At 37.4% G+C, this 23381-nt stretch overlaps 1 protein-coding gene across 11 annotated transcripts in view; it reads left to right on the top strand.

The window, feature by feature from the left end:
• The window catches only part of LOC139454230 (zinc finger homeobox protein 4-like), a 167732-nt gene that overhangs the window by 86616 nt on the left and 57735 nt on the right, over positions 1-23381 (top strand). The window contains exon 1 of one of the 11 annotated variants that reach the window (XM_071235828.1): positions 18715-18730. The exons of 8 other annotated variants lie outside the window; for them this stretch is intronic. The gene's annotated coding sequence lies outside the window, so the exon portion shown is untranslated. Of the gene's footprint in view, positions 1-18714; positions 18731-18982; positions 19085-23381 lie in introns of those variants that run through there. 2 more of the 11 variants (XM_071235822.1, XM_071235825.1) reach the window with 2 other exon arrangements.

Genomic DNA, 23381 nt, shown 5'->3' with positions numbered 1-23381 from the left:
CAGGTTCACTTAATGTGCCCATATGCTAAATGAAACCTGTGGACATACACACCAACCAGGGGCATTCTCAGGAGGAGAATCAAACTCCATGACAAGCACACTATCCATAGGACTACCCTGTAGACCAAATGGAGCATCAAACTCATGACTCTATTGCCAATACACCGTAATCTGTACCCCATTGACCTGTATCCACAGACTTCAACTGCTACCCAGATCTTAATGCACGCCATTTGGGATCACTACATGGTCATTTGTGCAGAGATTAGGGCTGGGACAAGTCCACATTTACTACCCAGGTACCCGACCCCCTATTACCCTACTCTACCCGGGTACCCACTGTAGGTCTCAAAAGTAGGTACAAAATGTTCTTTTGGGAATTGTTTTACTAGGGCCCTGGCAAAATGTGTTTAGATAGAGTATAAAACGATCTGATCGTGCATATACTGTAGTTGACTGAAGCTTTGTCTTTACTCAAACATATAAAAGTCAGAAGGAATGTGTGCATAGTCGAGTTGTCCTAGTGTAACCATGGAATTTTATTGTTATTGACATTTATCCATGTATCACATGACTAACCACGGGTCCCAGGTAGTCCTGTGGGTACCCGGGGTCCTACTCATGACCCACCCGACCCGAGTACCCGAGCTACCCGTCCCAGCCCTAGCAGAGATAATGTATGAATGCTATCAGCTGATGTAAAAAGAACATTAAAATTACATACCACTTTTTGAACAGGGATATAAATTAGTCAACAAATATTGACTTCCAATACCAGGAAAATGTGTGTTTTGCGTAATGATAACATCTTTTCATAACCTGAAAACTAGTGAAAAGTGGACTGTGAAATATAACGTTATGCTCAGTGGCCTCAACTCTGATGTTAATGATTGTTGTTTCTAAATTTCATCTTGAAGATATTTCTAATTTAATTGCATGTCCCAAGAAAGCAAGTTGAATGTAATTGAGATGATGTCGAAATGAGTGAAAATGCTATTTTACTTTTTGTACAATAACAATATCCATATAGTATTATATGTAAATTGCTCTTCAACAAGGCGGTAATATGTGACACTGAAAAAATGGTTTTAATGTTTAGGACAACATTGTGATAATTGGGCCCCCATAATGTATGTATTGTTTGACAACTAACTCTGTATATTTGGATCAGGCCATATTTTGCACAATGCATCACAAATGCTTTTTAGTCAACCTGTGGATAATGATAATTAACACAGATGTGGCCGGCTGAAGAAAATACCCTGACTTCCGTTCTGAATTTGTCATTAGCACAATATGTAGGGGATTAATTGGAAATATTGCACATATGGCACTAATTAGATCCACAGGACAATGTGGGTCTTGTATCATTGAACTGGATTTATACCGTAAGCTTCTTGAATATTCAAGCACCGTTTCTAACCACATTTTTCACAGTATAGTGGCATTAATCATATAATTATGCACTTTATGGCCATTTTGTATTGATTCACTTGATGTGTAACGGAATGTAATCTTTTCATTGCTTGGATCAGATTTTATGTATTTCTTAAACAAGTCTGTTTTTTAGAGAATATTGATAAGAAAAAAATTATCAGATATTTTCTTCTCAGCAAACCATGTTATCAGTACTGTGAAAAACTGATTAAAAAGTCTCCCATTTTGCTTGCAAACTTAAAACCCATTCTGTTTCTGTTTGAAGATTTCTAAAAGATTTATTTAATTATTTTTCATATGACAAATACACATTAAACAAAATTGATTTTTGAGATCCTCTGGAGGCTTTTCTTATTCATGTTTTTCTTTGGATGATGGATAAATTTATGCAAAAGGGTGACCTCATCAACATGACTGATGTCACGCTAAAGATAAACAGGCATTTGTGTCCTATTTCCATACTAACAAGACTGCAAAAACGCTAGTTTTCCTTTCAGTACTAGCGACATCACAACCGATGCTGTTACCCCTAAATTAAAATTGTGTGTGTGAATATTGTTGTGAGAGTGACCGAGTCGAATGCTAACGAAGAAATCAATAGAAATTGATGATCTCAGCAGCGCGATTAACTCTTGATTAGAGAAATGAGGTCACGCTGGGGTCACACTAGAGGAATCCTATCTTCAGCTATCATGGCCGCCATCATCTATGGAGTTATCAAAACTTAAAAATGTAAAATGATCAACTGGAAGACCATTTCTTCCCCATTGCCGGCAATGGAGGGTCAGTGATTAATTACAGACCTTGGTGGCTGATCTGACACATTCATCGACCATATTGTGATACCTAGGGAGGGCGTTCTCTATGATCTTTACGTCCTGATACTTTATAATGACAGTTTCTGGGTTTATTGTCAGTAGGTAGCTTGTCATTTTCTTAATGTCACTTTCAGGGCAAATGTTTTTTGGGGGAACATGTTTTATGAAAGAGTGTTAATCATTTCAACAAATTTGCCCCTTCTTTTCTTTGCCCGGCTGTCTTTCTTCACGTGCATGTTATCCTTCTTTTCTTTACGTTCTATATTCTTTTCTTCACCTTTTTCATCTTTTCTTTCATCTTCCTCATGTGTTTTCCTTTGTCTTTTTCTTCTTCATTCCGTTGTCTTCATGTCTGTCATTTTCAAACATTACTCTTTTCTTCCTTTCATTTTTTTTAGTTTCTTTCTTATTCTTTCTTTCCTGCATTCTCTTACCTTTTCTTTCATTTCATCTGTGGTCTCTGTGATTTCATTTTCTGCTAACTCAATCTTCAGTCTCCATTACAAACTTCATTCCTCCTTCCTTCCTTTCTTTGTCATGTAGGGAAATAAACACTATTGTTACATTCTGTCATTCCAGCTCACAGAGAAACAGTTGTCTTCTGAATTAAGCATCCCAGCACATGTGGTTCTGATATGAACTCTCTAGACAAGACTAATTAAATTGAAAACTAGACTTTCAAACATTCCAAAACAACCTTATATATTTAGCCCAAATAATCATAACTTCTTCTGGCTTGTCTCCCCAGTACAAAAGTCTTTGAGATAAAATGTTGAAAGGTCCAAGAAGTTTTATCCAATAATGATTTCCAGTGTATCAAAGTTTGACAAGTCCCTGTATATTGACATATATTATCTTGAGAAGTAATGATTTCTTAGAGCTACCATCATCAAGCTATTCTCACACAAGTCTGTCTCCAGCCTGCAATTAGGACGGACCCCTCATCAGCGATGGAGAAATGTGGCTTATTTTAGCAATCATAATTTCATTTAACGCCATCATTAAAGGTATTTTTGATACCAAATCCTTCAGTGTTTCATTTGACACATTAATTAGATCTGAATTTATTTGTTTTTCTGACAATATCCAATGTTATTAAGCAAGCATTTACCTCAAAATCAGTTTAATTTGGTTGGTACTGGTGCAGAATTCCGTAAGCAGATATTGCCTCACTGTGAGCAAAGCCATTACTCTCTTCAAACTAATTCCTGTCATAGATATGCATTTTACCTTTGCTTTATGAATTTCTGAAATAGAAGTCATTTGTTAGAAAATTTGAACCATATGAGAAATAAATAGCATATGATGTACCTTACTGTTCATTTCAAAACTTTCTTTATTTCTTGGCCAAGCTATTAACAAGCTCTTAAGAGTTGCCATATTACTTTTGACATCATTTGTGGTATTCAGAATTCTTGATTGGAAACTTGGAATTGATACAGTACCCATCAATACTGTTACTTCAAGTTCTTAATTAATCACATTATGAAACATCATTGTTAACTGCTCATCCAGAGATATGTTTTGTGAACTTAACCGAAAATATATATATGAATGGATCTTCTTTTATTGCTCATATGTGAAGGTTAGAGAGATGAAGTCTTTCTGCTCTTGTGATTGGTTGAGTTTTCTCATATTGTAATCGTAAATCAGACATAAAATCGTCATATGAGGTTGTGACATAATTTATTTTACAATGTCAAGGATGGTTAACAAACTTGATGATCATTTCAACAATCAGAAGGCTATGGAATGAAGTGTCTTTAGATTGTCAACGTTATATGCATTTGGCTTTTAATAATAGCAGTGGGGATTACTAAATTAATTTCAAAATTGGAAATTTTAAGATAATCTGTCCTTTGTGAAAATATAAAGAATAATTAAATGATTTGGAGGTCTTAATGGTGCAATATTCCAGTAGGATGTTCTCAGCATGATTGTGTACAGGATGCCAAAAGGAGATGCCATGTTTGTATGTTTAGTCCGTACCAAGAGTGAGTGAGTGAGTGAGCTGGCATCACCTGAACTCTATCGCCGTAGTATTGAACCTCATAGCACCAGTAAAACTCTCACTCACTCACTCACTTGTCCAGGGTTCGATCCCCATCCATGTAATACCAGAGGGTAAAGTTGGTACATTAAGATAGGCATTAGTCCGGACTAGCACAAGCTGCATGCATGTCGCTAAATTAGTGCAGTAATCTTGGATGTAATGTTAAGCCCCATTTCACTTCACCTCACCTCACCTCACCTCACCTCACCTCACCTCACCTCACCTCACCTCACCTCACCTCACCTCACCTCACCTCACCTCATTTACAATTTGTTGAAGTCAAGCTCATTGATGGACATGGCAAGCAAACACTTGAACCAGTGATCTGCCACACAGCAGCTCTAAGTGCTATGACTGTAGAATCAGCACCACACCTTGTGTAGCCTCCTGGTGTTGACCATCCCACACTAAGTCCTACAAGAAGCAATATTTGTACAAAAAAAGTAGACAAATAAGTGAATTATTTTTTGGCCTCTCAGCAAAAAGTGTATGGTATGGATACAATCACGGAATGTTCTCCCACCTGGAGTTTTTTTCATGTTGATCTGACATTCAGAAGGAGTCTGTGACTTTAACATTCACTACTTCGTAGCCCGTGTCTAGTACAATTTTGTTCAGTCTAGTGAGCTCAGCTAATAATAGTCCATATATAAAACTAAAATCTACTGAAAATAATGTTAAGATTCAGTTAGTAGACAAATATCTTTGGCACACGCTGAAGCTGTTGTATCCTGGATTGTGTGTACAATATAAATCTGTTTCACCTTCGTATCTGGTCTTATGGTACAAGCTGGACCTTTAAGTGACATGTCATTTGTCTCCCACTCACCTCAAGGAGAGTCCCTTAAATCGTCTCCCACCCCAGCACTCGTCTGCGGCAGTGCTAATGTTGTTATACTTAAGCTAACTAACCCTAGTCTTGAGCTTAAGTCGTGAAAATAACCTAATCAATTCTTTCTTAGGAGATGCCAAAACATGTTTAAGGGATGAGAGATGTGAAACAAACCCCTTCTCCTCTCCCCTGAGTCAGCCAGCATCTCACAGACTGATAGCCCTTCTAGAGGTGTCACTCCACACTGATTGGGCACCTCATATTCCAGTGATATTCCTTTCATATTCCATTCATATTCCATTTATGTCTCTGTCCATTTGTTCGATGTGTGATATTGTTTGCATTGGTGTGCCATGTTATTGATAGTATTCTGGTCTATTGCTGGTATTCTATCATGTTGCTGTGTTCATGTTGCTATGTGTTCTTGTTGCTGGTATTCTATCATGTTGCTATGTGTTCATGTTGCTGGTATTCTATCATGTTGCTATGTGTTCTTGTTGCTGGTAATCTAACATGTCGGTATGTGTTCTTGTTGCTGGTATTCTATCATGTTGCTATGTGTTCTTGTTGCTGGTATTCTATCATGTTGCTATGTGTTCTTGTTGCTGGTATTCTAACATGTCGGTATGTGTTCTTGTTGCTGGTATTCTATCATGTCGCTATGTGTTCTTGTTGCTGGTATTCTATCATGTTGCTATGTGTTCTTGTTGCTGGTATTCTATCATGTTGCTATGTGTTCTTGTTGCTGGTATTCTAACATGTCGGTATGTGTTCTTGTTGCTGGTAATCTAACATGTCGGTATGTGTTCTTGTTGCTGGTATTCTATCATGTTGCTATGTGTTCTTGTTGCTGGTATTCTAACATGTCGGTATGTGTTCTTGTTGCTGGTATTCTAACATGTCGGTATGTGTTCTTGTTGCTGGTATTCTAACATGTCGGTATGTGTTCTTGTTGCTGGTATTCTAACATGTCGGTATGTGTTCTTGTTGCTGGTATTCTAACATGTCGGTATGTGTTCTTGTTGCTGGTATTCTATCATGTTGCTATGTGTTCTTGTTGCTGGTATTCTATCATGTTTCTATGTGTTCTTGTTGCTGGTATTCTAACATGTCGGTATGTGTTCTTGTTGCTGGTATTCTATCATGTTGCTATGTGTTCTTGTTGCTGGTATTCTAACATGTCGGTATGTGTTCTTGTTGCTGGTATGCTAACATGTTTCTATGTGTTCTTGTTGCTGGTATTCTAACATGTCGGTGTGTGTTCTTGTTGCTGGTATTCTAACATGTTTCTATGTGTTCTTGTTGCTGGTATTCTAACATGTCGGTATGTGTTCTTGTTGCTGGTATTCTATCATGTTGCTATGTGTTCTTGTTGCTGGTATTCTAACATGTCGGTATGTGTTCTTGTTGCTGGTATTCTAACATGTTTCTATGTGTTCTTGTTGCTGGTATTCTAACATGTTGCTATGTGTTCTTGTTGCTGGTATTCTAACATGTCGGTATGTGTTCTTGTTGCTGGTATTCTAACATGTCGGTATGTGTTCTTGTTGCTGGTATTCTATCATGTTGCTATGTGTTCTTGTTGCTGGTATTCTAACATGTCGGTATGTGTTCTTGTTGCTGGTATGCTAACATGTTTCTATGTGTTCTTGTTGCTGGTATTCTAACATGTCAGTATGTGTTCTTGTTGCTGGTATTCTATCATGTTGCTATGTGTTCTTGTTGCTGGTATTCTATCATGTTGCTATGTGTTCTTGTTGCTGGTATTCTAACATGTCGGTATGTGTTCTTGTTGCTGGTATTCTAACATGTTTCTATGTGTTCTTGTTGCTGGTATTCTAACATGTTTCTATGTGTTCTTGTTGCTGGTATTCTAACATGTCGGTGTGTGTTCTTGTTGCTGGTATTCTATCATGTTTCTATGTGTTCTTGTTGCTGGTATTCTAACATGTTTCTATGTGTTCTTGTTGCTGGTATTCTAACATGTCGGTATGTGTTCTTGTTGCTGGTATTCTATCATGTTGCTATGTGTTCTTGTTGCTGGTATTCTAACATGTTTCTATGTGTTCTTGTTGCTGGTATTCTAACATGTTTCTATGTGTTCTTGTTGCTGGTATTCTAACATGTCGGTATGTGTTCTTGTTGCTGGTATGCTAACATGTTTCTATGTGTTCTTGTTGCTGGTATTCTAACATGTCGGTATGTGTTCTTGTTGCTGGTATTCTAACATGTCGGTATGTGTTCTTGTTGCTGGTATTCTAACATGTCGGTCTTTGTTCTTGTTGCTGGTATTCTAACATGTCGGTATGTGTTCTTGTTGCTGGTATTCTAACATGTCGGTATGTGTTCTTGTTGCTGGTATTCTAACATGTTGCTATGTGTTCTTGTTGCTGGTATTCTAACATGTCGGTATGTGTTCTTGTTGCTGGTATTCTAACATGTCGCTATGTGTTCTTGTTGCTGGTATTCTAACATGTCGCTATGTGTTCTTGTTGCTGGTATGCTAACATGTTTCTATGTGTTCTTGTTGCTGGTATTCTAACATGTCGGTATGTGTTCTTGTTGCTGGTATTCTATCATGTTGCTATGTGTTCTTGTTGCTGGTATTCTAACATGTCGCTATGTGTTCTTGTTGCTGGTATTCTAACATGTCGGTATGTGTTCTTGTTGCTGGTATTCTATCATGTTGCTATGTGTTCTTGTTGCTGGTATTCTAACATGTCGGTATGTGTTCTTGTTGCTGGTATTCTATCATGTTGCTATGTGTTCTTGTTGCTGGTATTCTATCATGTTGCTATGTGTTCTTGTTGCTGGTATTCTAACATGTCGGTATGTGTTCTTGTTGCTGGTATTCTAACATGTCGCTATGTGTTCTTGTTGCTGGTATTCTATCATGTTGCTATGTGTTCTTGTTGCTGGTATTCTAACATGTCGGTATGTGTTCTTGTTGCTGGTATTCTAACATGTCGGTATGTGTTCTTGTTGCTGGTATTCTAACATGTTGCTATGTGTTCTTGTTGCTGGTATTCTATCATGTTGCTATGTGTTCTTGTTGCTGGTATTCTAACATGTCGGTATGTGTTCTTGTTGCTGGTATTCTATCATGTTGCTATGTGTTCTTGTTGCTGGTATTCTAACATGTCGCTATGTGTTCTTGTTGCTGGTATTCTATCATGTTGCTATGTGTTCTTGTTGCTGGTATTCTAACATGTCGGTATGTGTTCTTGTTGCTGGTATTCTAACATGTCGGTATGTGTTCTTGTTGCTGGTATTCTATCATGTTGCTATGTGTTCTTGTTGCTGGTATTCTATCATGTTGCTATGTGTTCTTGTTGCTGGTATTCTAACATGTCGGTATGTGTTCTTGTTGCTGGTAATCTATCATGTTTCTATGTGTTCTTGTTGCTGGTATTCTAACATGTCGGTATGTGTTCTTGTTGCTGGTATTCTATCATGTTGCTATGTGTTCTTGTTGCTGGTATTCTATCATGTTGCTATGTGTTCTTGTTGCTGGTATTCTATCATGTTTCTATGTGTTCTTGTTGCTGGTATTCTAACATGTCGCTATGTGTTCTTGTTGCTGGTATTCTAACATGTCGGTATGTGTTCTTGTTGCTGGTATTCTATCATGTTTCTATGTGTTCTTGTTGCTGGTATTCTAACATGTCGGTATGTGTTCTTGTTGCTGGTATTCTATCATGTTTCTATGTGTTCTTGTTGCTGGTATTCTAACATGTCGCTATGTGTTCTTGTTGCTGGTATTCTAACATGTCGGTATGTGTTCTTGTTGCTGGTATTCTAACATGTCGGTATGTGTTCTTGTTGCTGGTATTCTATCATGTTGCTATGTGTTCTTGTTGCTGGTATTCTAACATGTCGGTATGTGTTCTTGTTGCTGGTATTCTATCATGTTTCTATGTGTTCTTGTTGCTGGTATTCTAACATGTCGCTATGTGTTCTTGTTGCTGGTATTCTATCATGTTGCTATGTGTTCTTGTTGCTGGTATTCTAACATGTCGGTATGTGTTCTTGTTGCTGGTATTCTAACATGTCGGTATGTGTTCTTGTTGCTGGTATTCTATCATGTTGCTATGTGTTCTTGTTGCTGGTATTCTATCATGTTGCTATGTGTTCTTGTTGCTGGTATTCTAACATGTCGGTATGTGTTCTTGTTGCTGGTAATCTATCATGTTTCTATGTGTTCTTGTTGCTGGTATTCTAACATGTCGGTATGTGTTCTTGTTGCTGGTATTCTATCTTGTTGCTATGTGTTCTTGTTGCTGGTATTCTATCATGTTGCTATGTGTTCTTGTTGCTGGTATTCTATCATGTTTCTATGTGTTCTTGTTGCTGGTATTCTAACATGTCGCTATGTGTTCTTGTTGCTGGTATTCTAACATGTCGGTATGTGTTCTTGTTGCTGGTATTCTATCATGTTTCTATGTGTTCTTGTTGCTGGTATTCTAACATGTCGGTATGTGTTCTTGTTGCTGGTATTCTATCATGTTTCTATGTGTTCTTGTTGCTGGTATTCTAACATGTCGCTATGTGTTCTTGTTGCTGGTATTCTAACATGTCGGTATGTGTTCTTGTTGCTGGTATTCTAACATGTCGGTATGTGTTCTTGTTGCTGGTATTCTATCATGTTGCTATGTGTTCTTGTTGCTGGTATTCTAACATGTCGGTATGTGTTCTTGTTGCTGGTATTCTATCATGTTTCTATGTGTTCTTGTTGCTGGTATTCTAACATGTCGCTATGTGTTCTTGTTGCTGGTATTCTAACATGTCGGTATGTGTTCTTGTTGCTGGTATTCTAACATGTCGGTATGTGTTCTTGTTGCTGGTATTCTATCATGTTTCTATGTGTTCTTGTTGCTGGTATTCTAACATGTCGGTATGTGTTCTTGTTGCTGGTATTCTAACATGTCGGTATGTGTTCTTGTTGCTGGTATTCTATCATGTCGGTATGTGTTCTTGTTGCTGGTATTCTAACATGTCGGTATGTGTTCTTGTTGCTGGTATTCTAACATGTTGCTATGTGTTCTTGTTGCTGGTATTCTAACATGTCGGTATGTGTTCTTGTTGCTGGTATTCTAACATGTTGCTATGTGTTCTTGTTGCTGGTATTCTAACATGTTGCTATGTGTTCTTGTTGCTGGTATTCTAACATGTCGGTATGTGTTCTTGTTGCTGGTATTCTAACATGTCGGTATGTGTTCTTGTTGCTGGTATTCTATCATGTTGCTATGTGTTCTTGTTGCTGGTATTCTAACATGTTGCTATGTGGTCTTGTTGCTGGTATTCTGGTCTGTTGCTGGTAATTTAACAAGTTACTAGTATCATTGATATTCTACAATACTGCTGGTAATGTAGGTATGTTTATGGTATCCTATACCAACAAAACTTATTTTCTCATTGTTTTAACTTCTTCCATGGTTTTCATTCATATTCTTCTCCCGCCATTTCCTGCCTCTGCCGATACAGTTAGATTCTGAGCCCCCACTGATATCTAGGTGATATCATTGATCTCGTCTGCCTACCAGCCATGCTGATATCACCCATATATCAAGCTGATATTGTGTTTTCTTTCATCCCTGTTGCTAGGGTGGTATGACTGATATCTCACTAGATGTGCAGCCAATCCTTGATTGCGCTGTAAGACAACACTTGTGGAGACACAAGGGAATGATGCAAGTAATTTGCAATTGTGCCGTGGCGGCCAGTCAAAACAAATGGAGGATGCACCAACTGCTAAATATCACACATGATAATGGCTGCCAAAACTTACAAATGTCAGCGGTCACCTGCAAAAAGATGAGGCTGGAAGTGAAAACGAATCAGCAGAAAAAATCTCAAAGGTTATGCACAGGTGGAGGATAGAGGGGGTAGGGGGTGGGGGTGGGGGTGGGGCTTAAGGGAACACAAGGCCAGTAGGGGTCAGGATTTCAGCACAGGAAACTTAAGGGAAGGTTGTATCAATAGAGATGTTATTGTCAGTCGCGCAATGAGTTAATTGACTTACATCCTGATGGGAATTTATGAATATAGCAAATGTCATTGAAAAAGTCAAGTGTAAATGATAATGGGTGGAGAGAACATAGGAAGATAGATGACTTTAGGATATGATGCTTGATAGCCATTAGACCAAAATTTAAATTAAACTTTTTTTGTGGCACATATTCCGCATGGCACTGTTCGTTGCAGGTTTGACCTTTGTCATTGAAATAAATGTTAATGAAACAGATATTATGTTAGTTGTCTATTGTCTAAAATTTTCCAATAACTCTTGCAGTATTCAGTCAGTGTTTTTTTCATTAACTAGTCGTGCAATATTAAACAGGCTTCCAGTATAACCATGGAGTTGAATAATGCATTATATTACAATTAGCAATACATCACATGATGAATTACTTCATGCTTATTTGTATATTAGCTGAGCTCCATGACTCTCATGATGTTTTTGCACAAGTGATCTGATATTGTTCATTCTAAATACAGCCTAGGTGATAAAATGATCGATTTCTGTATACAGTACTTAAAAGCTCTTTTATTTTGTTATTCGTCAGTGGTCTAAATGAACCTGCTGAATATACACCTATATGTCAGTACTCTAATGTGAGCCAGGAAATTGTGCTTATTGTCAATTGTCTCCCTTGGTGCCTTAGTTCCCTGTCAGAAGCTGTAGATATCCTTTACTTAAAGTCAGTAACACAGTCATGAATATAAGGGGTGCAACATTAGCTTTCCAATTGTTGGTTGTTGTCTTGTAAATATATGAATGCAAGGACGTTCATTGCCCCTAATGTTTTATGAAGAATGATATGCCAGTGTCGTCCATGTTGCGGCCTGTGGACACTCAAAGCAGTGGGGTACATGATTCATTCAATATGATATCATGTGATGAAATACCACGATGGAGTAACACAATACATTGAACTAAAACTTAATGTATAACAATGAAAAATATTTGTTTATTCATGATTCAATGTTGGGCTGCATGTGTATCAGTGATCACAGGTCCTTTAGCCATGCTTGTTGTCTAGGACAGCAGACGTGAGGATTGGATGGAGGAATTCTGACTTGCAGCAGTCCTCGGACAGAGTGGTGGCATGCCCTTGGGCACACCAGATTTTGGATTTGAATCCCGGTGCACCTTGATTTTGTTTCTAAGTTTGTCAGCAAGTGGTAAAAAGGTCTGAGACATGCATCAGTTCAGACTTTCCATCCACATTAAGCGGGGGCATGAGGGGCCCATTCGTCTGAGGCACCGCGATCAGCTGTGCAGAGTTGCGCCCCATGACCACTTCGGTCTTTCCTCACATATTAAGCTGACATGCCACTGGAATACTGTTCTAAGCGGCGTAAAAAACTCACTCACTCACTCCATGTGATGCTGACACGCTGTGATATAACTGAATACTGTTCACAGGTTTGATAAACCCAACTCACTCACTCACTCAAGGCTAGAATGTGTCCCCAGACAGCTGAAATTAGGGTGTTGTGATCTGGCTAAATGCGTGTCATCAGACCCCAGCAGCAGTAGCCACACTGGAAGAGGTATTTATGTCAGAGCAAACATTCGCTCACTCGTCTATTTATCACTGTGATGTTAAATTTCAACTCACTTATTCCACTGGATTAAACACTCAAAACCTATAACACACTGCCATAAGCACATATAAGCTGGCTGACTTGTCGTATAACCACTCTCTTTCAATCACTGATTCAAGGGGCACAGGTGGCACTGTCATCTAAGGCGTCACAATTTGCTGTGCAGAGTTACGTCCCTTAAGGATGCCTGGAACCTATGATAACTTAAATACTGTTCAAAGCGGTTCACATGGACATTAATCCTAACTCATGCACCCATTTATTTTTTTACTCACTGATATCTTGTGTTCCCAAACAGACTGAAGACTGGCATGTTCTCCTTTCTGTTAATGCTTGTAGGAGGAGGTAGCTATTCTTTCGTGTTGCGTATATAACCAACTTACTCAAATGTCAGCTGATGACGTTGGTCAGCGCCATACAAAACTCATCTTTTAAATAATAGCCCAAAACACAAATGGAAAAAGCACCATTATTTGGTGGCATGGATCAAGTGGAGTAATTTGTCTGGACTGTTAGATGGGGACATGCATTTGATGCTGCAATATGTCTCTCTTGCTCTTCAAATGACCTTTCTTGTTTCAGTAATAATTAATTTTGATTGATGCAAATTTACGTTTCCTGTGAATTTACACTGGCGCTAATGACTGATTTAACCATTCCCTCAATCATTCCTGGTTGCAGGATATCCGTTAGTTATCTATAGTTGTTGGCTTACAATATAATTGTCATATCTATCATATCTACATACTCTCACACCAACATTCTTTCTCAAAATATTTTCAACAATGTATATCTGGGAAAATCTGTGTATATTTCTTGTCTGTTGAATACCTGTATTTCCACCATGTTGTCACTTTATTGAGAAATTATATAATTGTATATGATATAGGATTTCTACCTTCATGGACATGAAGATTTACAAATGGGAAATATTTTAATTAGGTCCTTACTACAGATTTAAAGTGTCGCAGTTTGATGTGGCTGGCTCTGTACAGGACATTTGAAGAAGAATGTTGATTAAAAATAATAAATATGTACAAAAAGTATTATGATACTAAATCCTGTATATGTCTTTTTTATTGCTCAAGAAGCAATGCTTTTGAAATACGAAATTACCAGATTTTTCTCCTGAGGCAGAGTACAACCATGCATAATACAAAACTTTGCACCAGTAAAAAGTAGTACTCTTCCAAATATTTCTCATCCATCACCCTGTGTTTAACATCATTGTAAAAAGATTAGGTTTGTGTATATGATTAAAAAAATCCATCTCGTTTTTAATGGTTTTCTTGACAATAAAATTTCAAGGAGAATTCAGCCATAAATTCCATTTACCAAGTAGGGAGGTGAATTAATCATGCTTGTTGTATACTGGATGTGGTTACCTATGGTTGGAAACCAAGTAAGAATCACAAGCCCCTCTCTACATCAGTCTCTCCCCCGTTGCACAGTGACTCGCTGTTCTTTAACAAGCAAAAAAACGTGGGGCGCAACACCCGTCATAAAAGAGAAATTTAATGTCGCAGTCTTTTGAATTTCCAGAGCTGTTTGGTTCAGATAATTAGACTTTGGATGCCAAATTATCATGATTACTCAGAATTCTTCCAAAAAAATCTTGAGACAGACAGGCAAAAATCACTCTCTTCCGTTTGAGGGAAGACCCTTTATGATCGGAATAGATTGAAAGCTGTGAGTCGACTGCAAAAAAACTGCAGGCTATGTTTCTTGATTGCAGATTTTGTTCTTATTCTTTGGGGAGAAAGGTTAACACTACCAGGCTACCAAATTGAGTGTCAGATTTTTTTAACTTAGGTGAGAAAAAACATGTTTAATATGATGGGTGAAGTGTTTCGGTGTATGTCTCTCAGATAGGTGTCCCTCCTGTTGAAAAAAATCGATATCATACATGGTGTTTATCAAAAAAGTAATAATTATTTTTGTACTCCTTGTAACATGCTCTCTGAAGGTATTTTTTTACTTTACCCCAGACATTGGGGTTTTTGTATCACAATCTTTATGTGCCATATCTGAATTGTACACATCGGTCTATTTTCAAATTTATCTTTCTCGTGAAAATGTACACGAGAAAAGTGTGCATGGTTGAAATAGAATATAAAGGGTTAAACCATAAAGACAGAAGTTAGACAGATTTTGCAATATCAACAGTTTGTGTTCCATTTCTGCAGGTAAAAAATGGTCTTAAACTTTCTCGTAAAACATCATGTGCAATATTTGCCAAGGTGTTGAGCATGCAAATAGTTGTTACTGTTTTAAGTACTGTTAAGATCCTTTTTCTATGCATATACATCAGAATCATTTTTACCTCACTTTAATCTGACATCTCCTGCAACAGAAATTTGTAAAGGTTATCATTTTGAAAAATATGGATTATGAGACGATCAAACATTACAAATACCAGCAGTCTCGTCAACTTACATGAATCAAAAGAAAAGATTCAAACCAAATTGAGGAAGATTCAGAACAGTTGTGTCTGTTTTGTCTTTAAACAGTTTCCTCAAGATGATTGGGCTAGATATTCCATGTATTTTTGTTTAGGATCTTCCAAGCATGCTTGATTTATGAGGGTGTGTTTGTGGGGGATATCCCTCCTCCCCCTCCCTCCACACACCCGATATGCTTGATGTTTTCATTGGGAATACAGACCAGGGAGCAATCATAGGCCGTGTCATATACAACTGATAGGAATGAATCGGAATGAATCGCAGATTCATTTCGGCTCCACTAATGATATTTCTCTGTGTTGGAGAGTGGACCGGCTCCCAAGCATTCATTTACTGCTTGTTTTTATTGTTGGGAATAAGATCAGGGATGGCAGTTATTGGTTAAACCTGTGTGTGTATATGTTAGGAAAATCTGGCTTTATGGGACGTATGGCTGAAGACAATGAGGACTGTAGCCCGCTCACTTTATCTGACCCTGCATAAGATGGCGGTTGTAAAATGTGCCGATTCGACCCACAGGGATGCCAGCGTAATTGCACCACTTCTTATTCAGAACGGATAATTTGCATCTGATGTATTCATATTTACGTCAGTATCTTCGTTCGGCGGTGTCTGCTTTCTTTTACTGTCTTAAATGCTAACTGTCCTCTCAGAATCTGCCTTGCTTTCTGTAATCGCTATATCCCGCAATCAAATTTATTGGCTTTTTTGACGCTCGGCAAACTTGATAAAATCTCAGTGTTTTGATCTTGTTTAATTTTTCAAAACTCATTTGCATATATTTGCATAATTAAGAGTTTCATAGTCATTGTACAGTGTCTGTTTCGATGAAGGCAGGCTGAATTGAAATAACCCAAAAAGAAAATTGAATATAAATGTTTGAAAGAATAATCAACCAATGTTTCTTTTGATCTACATCAGATTGGGGATGAATATTCATGTGGCACATGAACTTTGGAAGCCGCAATCTTAACTGATTAGGTTTTTGTCATTTTGGTCACTAATAAACCTTTGTGAAAATTTTGCTTCTCTTTTTCGCCTAATCTCTAAATCTTAGAGGCCATTAATGCCAGTGTTATTTAATATGGTGTATTCCAAGATATGGAGAATTCCATCTTTCACCCTGATTATCCAACCTGTGAGAGATATTCTCTATCTTGGAGGGATCATCGGAATGTTATGGATGTTGGAGCAGGGAACAGACATGTAGAAAAATGTGATTTAAAGTTTCTTTTTATCAACAATGATTCACTTACAGAAGAATTAACCAAGCTCAGGCAATCATTGCAAGCATTTTCTGAGCTAATGTATCAAGAAGGCCATTATGGCACTATGTTCTAAGAGATGTTAGTATTCATTATTACCAAAAGTAAACATAGCTGCCTCATAGAGACAAATTAAATAGCTTTTAAAATGAAAAGGAATATTATTTGAATAATTGTATTTTCACCTTTGATTAACAAGACAACAGTTATTGGATGTGTACCTTGTAAGTAATGATACTAGGTCAAATACTAATGACTTTATATTTCAATACAAATGTTAACAAGGAAAATAATTTTGACCTAAAGATTACCTATTGTAAAATAACATTCATCATTATCTATAACACAACAACTAATCTATTTCAATGCTGGATCTTATTGTGAAGTAATACGTAAGTCTTTGTTAATCAGGAGTGGCAGTGTGTTAGCCAAGTGGGGAGTGTGTTTCCTTCTCACACAAATAGTTTGAATTTAATACCCATTATTTGCATATTGTGTGAATCCCATGCTTGTGTCCCATTGTATGAATATGATTACTAATCGATATATATGAATCTTCAACAATATTCATAAGCAAGCCTTTGATCATATCAAGCTCCAGTAGGTATGCATAGACATAACAATGGGCTTGTGTGTAGTCAGCTAAAAGGTGTTTGACTCCTTGCAGTTTCTTAATGGTGGCAAAGATTTCTTGCTATACCAACAGATTGTTGTTAAAGTCAATATATTCCCTGAAGAAGTGACTTCAGTACAAAGGCGTTGTCAAACTGAACCATTTACAAAGCAGGGTAGAACTGACCAGACATATAAATTATATGTCTTCATACATTTCCGATCAATTTGTTTTCACTTCTCAAGTCGGGCACTCACACGAAGGAAATATGATATTTCTCCAATGAATGATCAAGTCCCAAATTATGTGTGTGCATTAGGGACCTAGTTTATCAGCTTATCATTAAATGCATACCCACATTTCTTCAGCCTCCTTTCAAGCCTTACATGTAGCCTCTGTTCTATACTCAGCATATCTAAAAAATTCCAAATTGAAATTTGAAACCTCGGAAATTAAAAGCACTCAGCTTTTATGAAAGCTCCCAAGACCACATGTTGCTGTGAAGATTAGAATCTCTATGTTTGTTCATAAAAGTATAACTTGGGTTATTTAATAATCTATAGGACGAAGTGGGTGGAATTATTTCATATTATCTGAAATTAATGTAGTAATTTTACAGAGCTTTAACATAATGACCCAGCAAGTTTTGTTTTACCATTTGTGATCAATGCCGAAAAATATTCAAATTTATATATGAAAAACATTCCATTATTCCTCTTCTGCACACAATGAACTTGATCCACAATGGAAAATGTCAGCTTTTGGATAATAATGTGATGATTACATGAAATGAATACTCATCAATTGAGGCCGGAAGTTTTTAATTAAAAATATGTTAATTACAGGAAATGGTTGAATAGCAGCACATATATCACAACACTGCCTATCATGCAGCAATTAAAACCTGCATAATGGCATCCAGGGATGTCCCGCCGTCATTTGTTTTTGAAAAACAAACACCTCAGGCTTTCAATAGGATTCCCCAATTGCTGATGGGCAGAGGACAAGCTTAGCAAATTCATTTCTAAAGGCAGACTGAGACCGAACACCTTTTCAGCTTGAGCGAGTCGGCTCTATTTGCATGTCAATAGCAAGTGGAGTCTTCTTTGAAACAAATGTGATAAATATCTCATTAAGCCGGGCTGGTGCAATAAGTAAGGAAATTCCCCGTCATTAACCGAGGCCCTGGTAATCTGAAGGTGTTTGCTCCCAGATAATCAAGCCCAGGCATGCTGGTTCGGCCAGTAATTATCATGTATTGTTTGTTATATGAATAGCATTGGTTTATCTTAGTCCTTGGTATTACAGTGTTTATCTCCAGCTCTGGCTTCCTACCTGCTGTAATTAATCATTTCATTAGTCGGAGCTGAACGGCTCAAATGGAAGCAAGGACCTTAAGTCAGTTGGTGTGTTGCTTCTTTAAGTTAAGTTTATCTCGGGGCTGACAAGCGATGGAATGAAGATTTGGCCTGGAGGATCAGCAAGGGGGGGACCCTGCATTGATCAATTTGTTGTGTTAAGACCTGGACTGAGAATACGTCAAACTTTTGACTTTAGCGGGAGTATTAGCAGGGCCCAGCGACAAACCGGATAACGTGTACCTTCTCCACCTGACATAACCAAGGGACGAAACGGAGAGGTAAGAGGCTAGATTAATAAGTTGAAATTGCGAGTAGGAATCCAGTAATAAGTGTGATAAAGAGATCAGCAGAGGCACACAAGTAGGTCAAGCCCTCGCGCTTATCAGCCAGTGAAAAAAGGCCCTGGTGTAGGTATGTGAATTTCCTCATTAAAACCTGTGTTATGTTCATTTGTGACGTTGAGAGCTGTGATGACCTGAAGCTTAGACAAAGAGCTCTGCGGACGGTTGACAGCGCAGGAAATCGAACATTTGTCGCATACAGCTGTAATTTGCACCTCTGTTCGGAAGCAGTGAGTGTCATACTGGCTATTGACAAGGATGAGTTAGAGCGGACTGCGACTGTACGAACAGGTAATTACTCCATTGTTTTTCTCCGTGTTTGTTCCGCTGTGTCATGCGTGACTGACTTTACTTCACCCATTCTGGCTGGTTGAGTCGGACAGTCATCTCAGGCCTGTTCGTGTGGACAGTTTGTTGGTGAAACATCAGTGGACATTTACTGGAGCTTGTGACCAACACATGCCGTGTAATAGCTGTGAAAGGACCGTTATAGCGAGGACACGGATATCCTCGCTATAAGATGATCATAAAGATAAGGTGTGTAAGAACAGTATGACTATCACAGGCCAGTTTATTATCAAGAGGGAAATTATGCTATTTTCAGATTAATATCTTATCATGGTGGTGCCTCACTTTGGAGGGATTTGGTCAACTTTCCAATGACATAAGGGCTTTTTTACAAGATAAAAGACTTCTACATAACAGATAGTTCTTGTGCTTGATCTTGTTAGGAAGAATGTACTGTTTATCTTTAAAATTCTAATTTGTCAGTATCGAAGTTCTGCTTTTGATGGTTGCTTTTTGGCTGTAACATGTCCCTTGACAGTTTGACAAGATAAGTTGACTTTATGTGGTATAAGCAATGATGGTGTACATTTAATTCTTTTTGACTTTTGTCAGAGTGGTATTTTGTCAATGTGGAAATTCTTAAGTCTGAAAAATACTAACAAAACAATGAGAAAATGTCAGTGAAACAAAAAGAGTTGTAAATGATTTTAGAAGCATATGTGGAACTTATGTGTGTTGAAAATGAAATGTCTTGTATGATTATTTAATTAATATGTTTTAGGAGTATGAAATGATTGGTAAGCCCAAATTAATTAATCAAGCTCTGTTGTCCGCCAAAAGTTTCCACATTATTCCTCCTGCGACCAAATGCTACAACTCTACTGCAGACCGGTTGTGAAAAGAACATCATGTCTCGCCTGTGTCCTAGGTAATGTAATGCAACACATGGTTAATTCTGTGAGTTTGACAGGAATTTTAATCTCCCCTTGTTACCCCTTCACTCTGATAAACGCCCTTTCCTGAAAAAAATCCCCTCGCCATTTTTATGAAGCAATCGGGGAAGAGGTATGGCGATACTGATCAACTCCATTGATGAAAAGTGGCGAGCTAGTCGGCTGCCAGTCAATGCCCAGTCATATCAAGTCGCTTTAAACGCGTGCACATGAGATTTTCCATCTTGTGTTTTTTTCTGTGTCTGTCGCATATAAGAAAGGAAATTTTACACTCTGGGACAACTTAAATCTGCCGTACTAAATGGCACAGCTGCAACTGGGAGTGCATAGTTTTAATACTGATATGTAAAAAAAACATTATACATTTATTGAGTTTAATTATTTGAGATGATGTAATCGAAGGCTCTCATTTCTCTGTAAACATATCTTAATGAAACAGATGATAATCTGTTTTGGGTCCTTAAATTTATGTATTTTTCACTCAAAAATTAAATAATAAATTTTTTAAAAAGATTATTTAAAAACATCAGTTTTAAGAAGTAGAATTAACCAAAAAATTATATGTGTCACACAAACGAAATATAAACACATTTATCAACATTCAGAATGGAAATGTGACATATATTTAGCCAACCAACAAAAACAAACAGCTTCAAAGTGAACAAATTAATTCAGAAATTCTTCCCAATGTAGGTGTCGTGTATTCTTGGCACATAATGAATTGGAGATGATATTTTTAATGGTAATGTCATGTTTAGCTTCATACCAATGGGTTCCTTTGTCCCCTGGCCAATGTGTATGAATGTTTGATGTTTAATGTGCTCGGGTGTGATTATCATTTCCCTTGGTTTATGCTTGTTATCTGGTCTTCTCATAGCTACAGGGGGGCTGAAGTCTTGCCAAATGTCCTGTTATAGATGGCACACAGTGTATTGACTGACAACACCTAGTTGTGTAATATAACTTGTTAATTATAACAGGTAAAATGTAACACAATCTGGTGTTTTCTTGTACATAGATGACAGTATCTTTTTGTGAATTAATTAATAAATTTGGAGTTTGTATACTGTTTAATGTCTTTGTGTGGCATTTGGGAACTGTAGTTTGAGGAAGACGGATTGACTTATTGACTTAAGAATTTTGACTTTGCGAAAAGATTAAATTAGTTGAAACCTAAGTCACACCTGTTTTTATTGTATATTGTTCATCTGTAGCAAATGCATTGGATATATTATATATTACAAAACTTTTATTTAAAAGTTATTTTTTATAATTTTTTTACACATTTTGAATAATTTAATTTATTAATGTAGAACTAGTTTTGTATGGCATAGATAGTGGTATAAAGTTAAAATGGTGGAACGATGTACAATCAAACTGTGTCCAAAACAGTAAGGCTGAATGGAGAAATTGATTGAGACAAGCTTCTTCTTCAAAGTACTCCCTGATAATGCTGTGGTACAGTTACATGAATCAAGGACTTCGGCACCCAGGTGAGGCGCCCAGGCAAGTCATGTGACCTGTGTTTGTCACATGTGGACAAAAGCCATTGTTTAATATGATGACCAGCGTGCTTCAACATCCCCTTCATCTCATTGCCACCTCAGGGCATGTGCTGATGAACATACCTGTGCACCCCTTCCCAAGACAATAGAACCAGCCATTATCTTGTTCTCTTGTTGACCATCACTTGGACTGGTCTGATTAGAGGGTGGATAATGATATGATCAGTGCCCATGGTGTTGTGTATGGGAATTCTCTTTGCAATTGTTAGCATGGCTACCCCTCTGTAATTATTTCTGCGGACTTTGTCTCTATACCTTTTCAACACGGAGATTTTAATCTTCAGTCTTAATCTGAGTCTGGTCGGCCATTGTCATTAGGGTGACACTAATTTGGAAACGATGTAAAGTCTACCTATTGTCCTGTGTGTGTAGCTTCCACATCAGAGCATCCTCCTTACAGATTATTTTCTCATTTCCTTTCGTTGAAGCATCCGCCTAGCCCAATTAATTCACCTTAAAAAGTATTTCTAAGTTTTTGGGTAAATATATGTTTGGAAAAGCAAAGAAAGCTACTGAACCACATGATTATGATATTTTTGTGTGAAAACACGTCGAAGAAGGTCGTCTTTGCAATGTCGGATCACGAATCAAGACGAGCCACTAATCATAGTACCTGTTAAGACAGTCATGAGCATTTCAGAAGAGAGAACACAGTTATCATGTTTATGAAAATCATAAAGTTTGCATTTCATCATGACTCATTGGTTGTTTCTGTGTGAAAAGGTGAATCCATCACTTCAAACCTGTTTGCTCTGATGACGTGTGTGAACATTGTACCTTACGTTCAAGCATTATTCACGAAGGTAACAAAACTAAGTCTGAAATATTTTAATTTATGCAAAGTCATTTTGTGATTAAATTTCATGAATAATCATAATGCACAAGAGCTTATTTATTCAGAGATGGTAATTTTTGCCTTTGCAAATTAGTTTTTTCTGTTAGAGTATCATTTCTCAGTTTAAACTATTCATCTGCAGCTGTTTATTTCCAACTTAATTCTGGAGGTGTTTTCTAAATATTACTGGAATAATGATCAATTTATTAATATTGTAATATCCCAAAGCCAGCTCGTTACTTTGAAGGTATATATGTTTAACTTCAACAGCAGCTTATTACAGCATATGGTGTCAGTGGAAACCCATACATGATAGTGTTAAACATGTGTAGTAGCATTGTGTGGATGTGGGGTTTGATGTATCTCTGATTAGAGGGTTGAAAGAAACTGTAAATCAAAGCTAACTGTCAACAGTTATGTCATGGCCCAACACAGTTGTTAGTCATTGTCTGTAATTTCATGGTGCAAGCTTACAATTAAAGGTAGCCCTTGATAGTCATGGCATCATTCCCTCCCACTGGTAAGTTCCCCTTTTAACCTCTGACCCCTGTTGGGATCTTTACCCTTTAAAAGCTATAAAGTGTAATCATCACCCAACTTGTAATTACATTATAGTCATTAAGCAAGAGTGTAGTAAAACTGTTGTTGGTTTTATCACTGGGCCCATTGCTTGCGTTCCCCCCATGCTGTGTGTAAGGTGGAGATTTGAGGTTTAGTTCCTAATTAATTCATAGGCTGTCTTCAAGTAATGGTGTTTTAGTCAGTAGTTATGACCTTCACACCATTAGTAGGATTTACAATTTAGATTTGTAGGATATATATAAATTAAAAGATTGAAAATGATGCTAATCATGGACGCTCTAGATCAATAGTCAATATTCTATTACTCTATGTTCATTAGAGATTGAGCTAAATGAATTCATCTATATCAGGTTCATATGCAGTGA

Source organism: Haliotis cracherodii, unplaced genomic scaffold, assembly GCF_022045235.1.
Source record: "Haliotis cracherodii isolate W230 unplaced genomic scaffold, xgHalCrac1.p SCAF_10, whole genome shotgun sequence".
In the NCBI taxonomy this organism is placed as follows: domain Eukaryota; kingdom Metazoa; phylum Mollusca; class Gastropoda; order Lepetellida; family Haliotidae; genus Haliotis; species Haliotis cracherodii.
The sequence above is the reverse complement of the archived record's forward strand: the minus strand, read 5'-3'. Positions and strand labels throughout refer to the sequence as shown.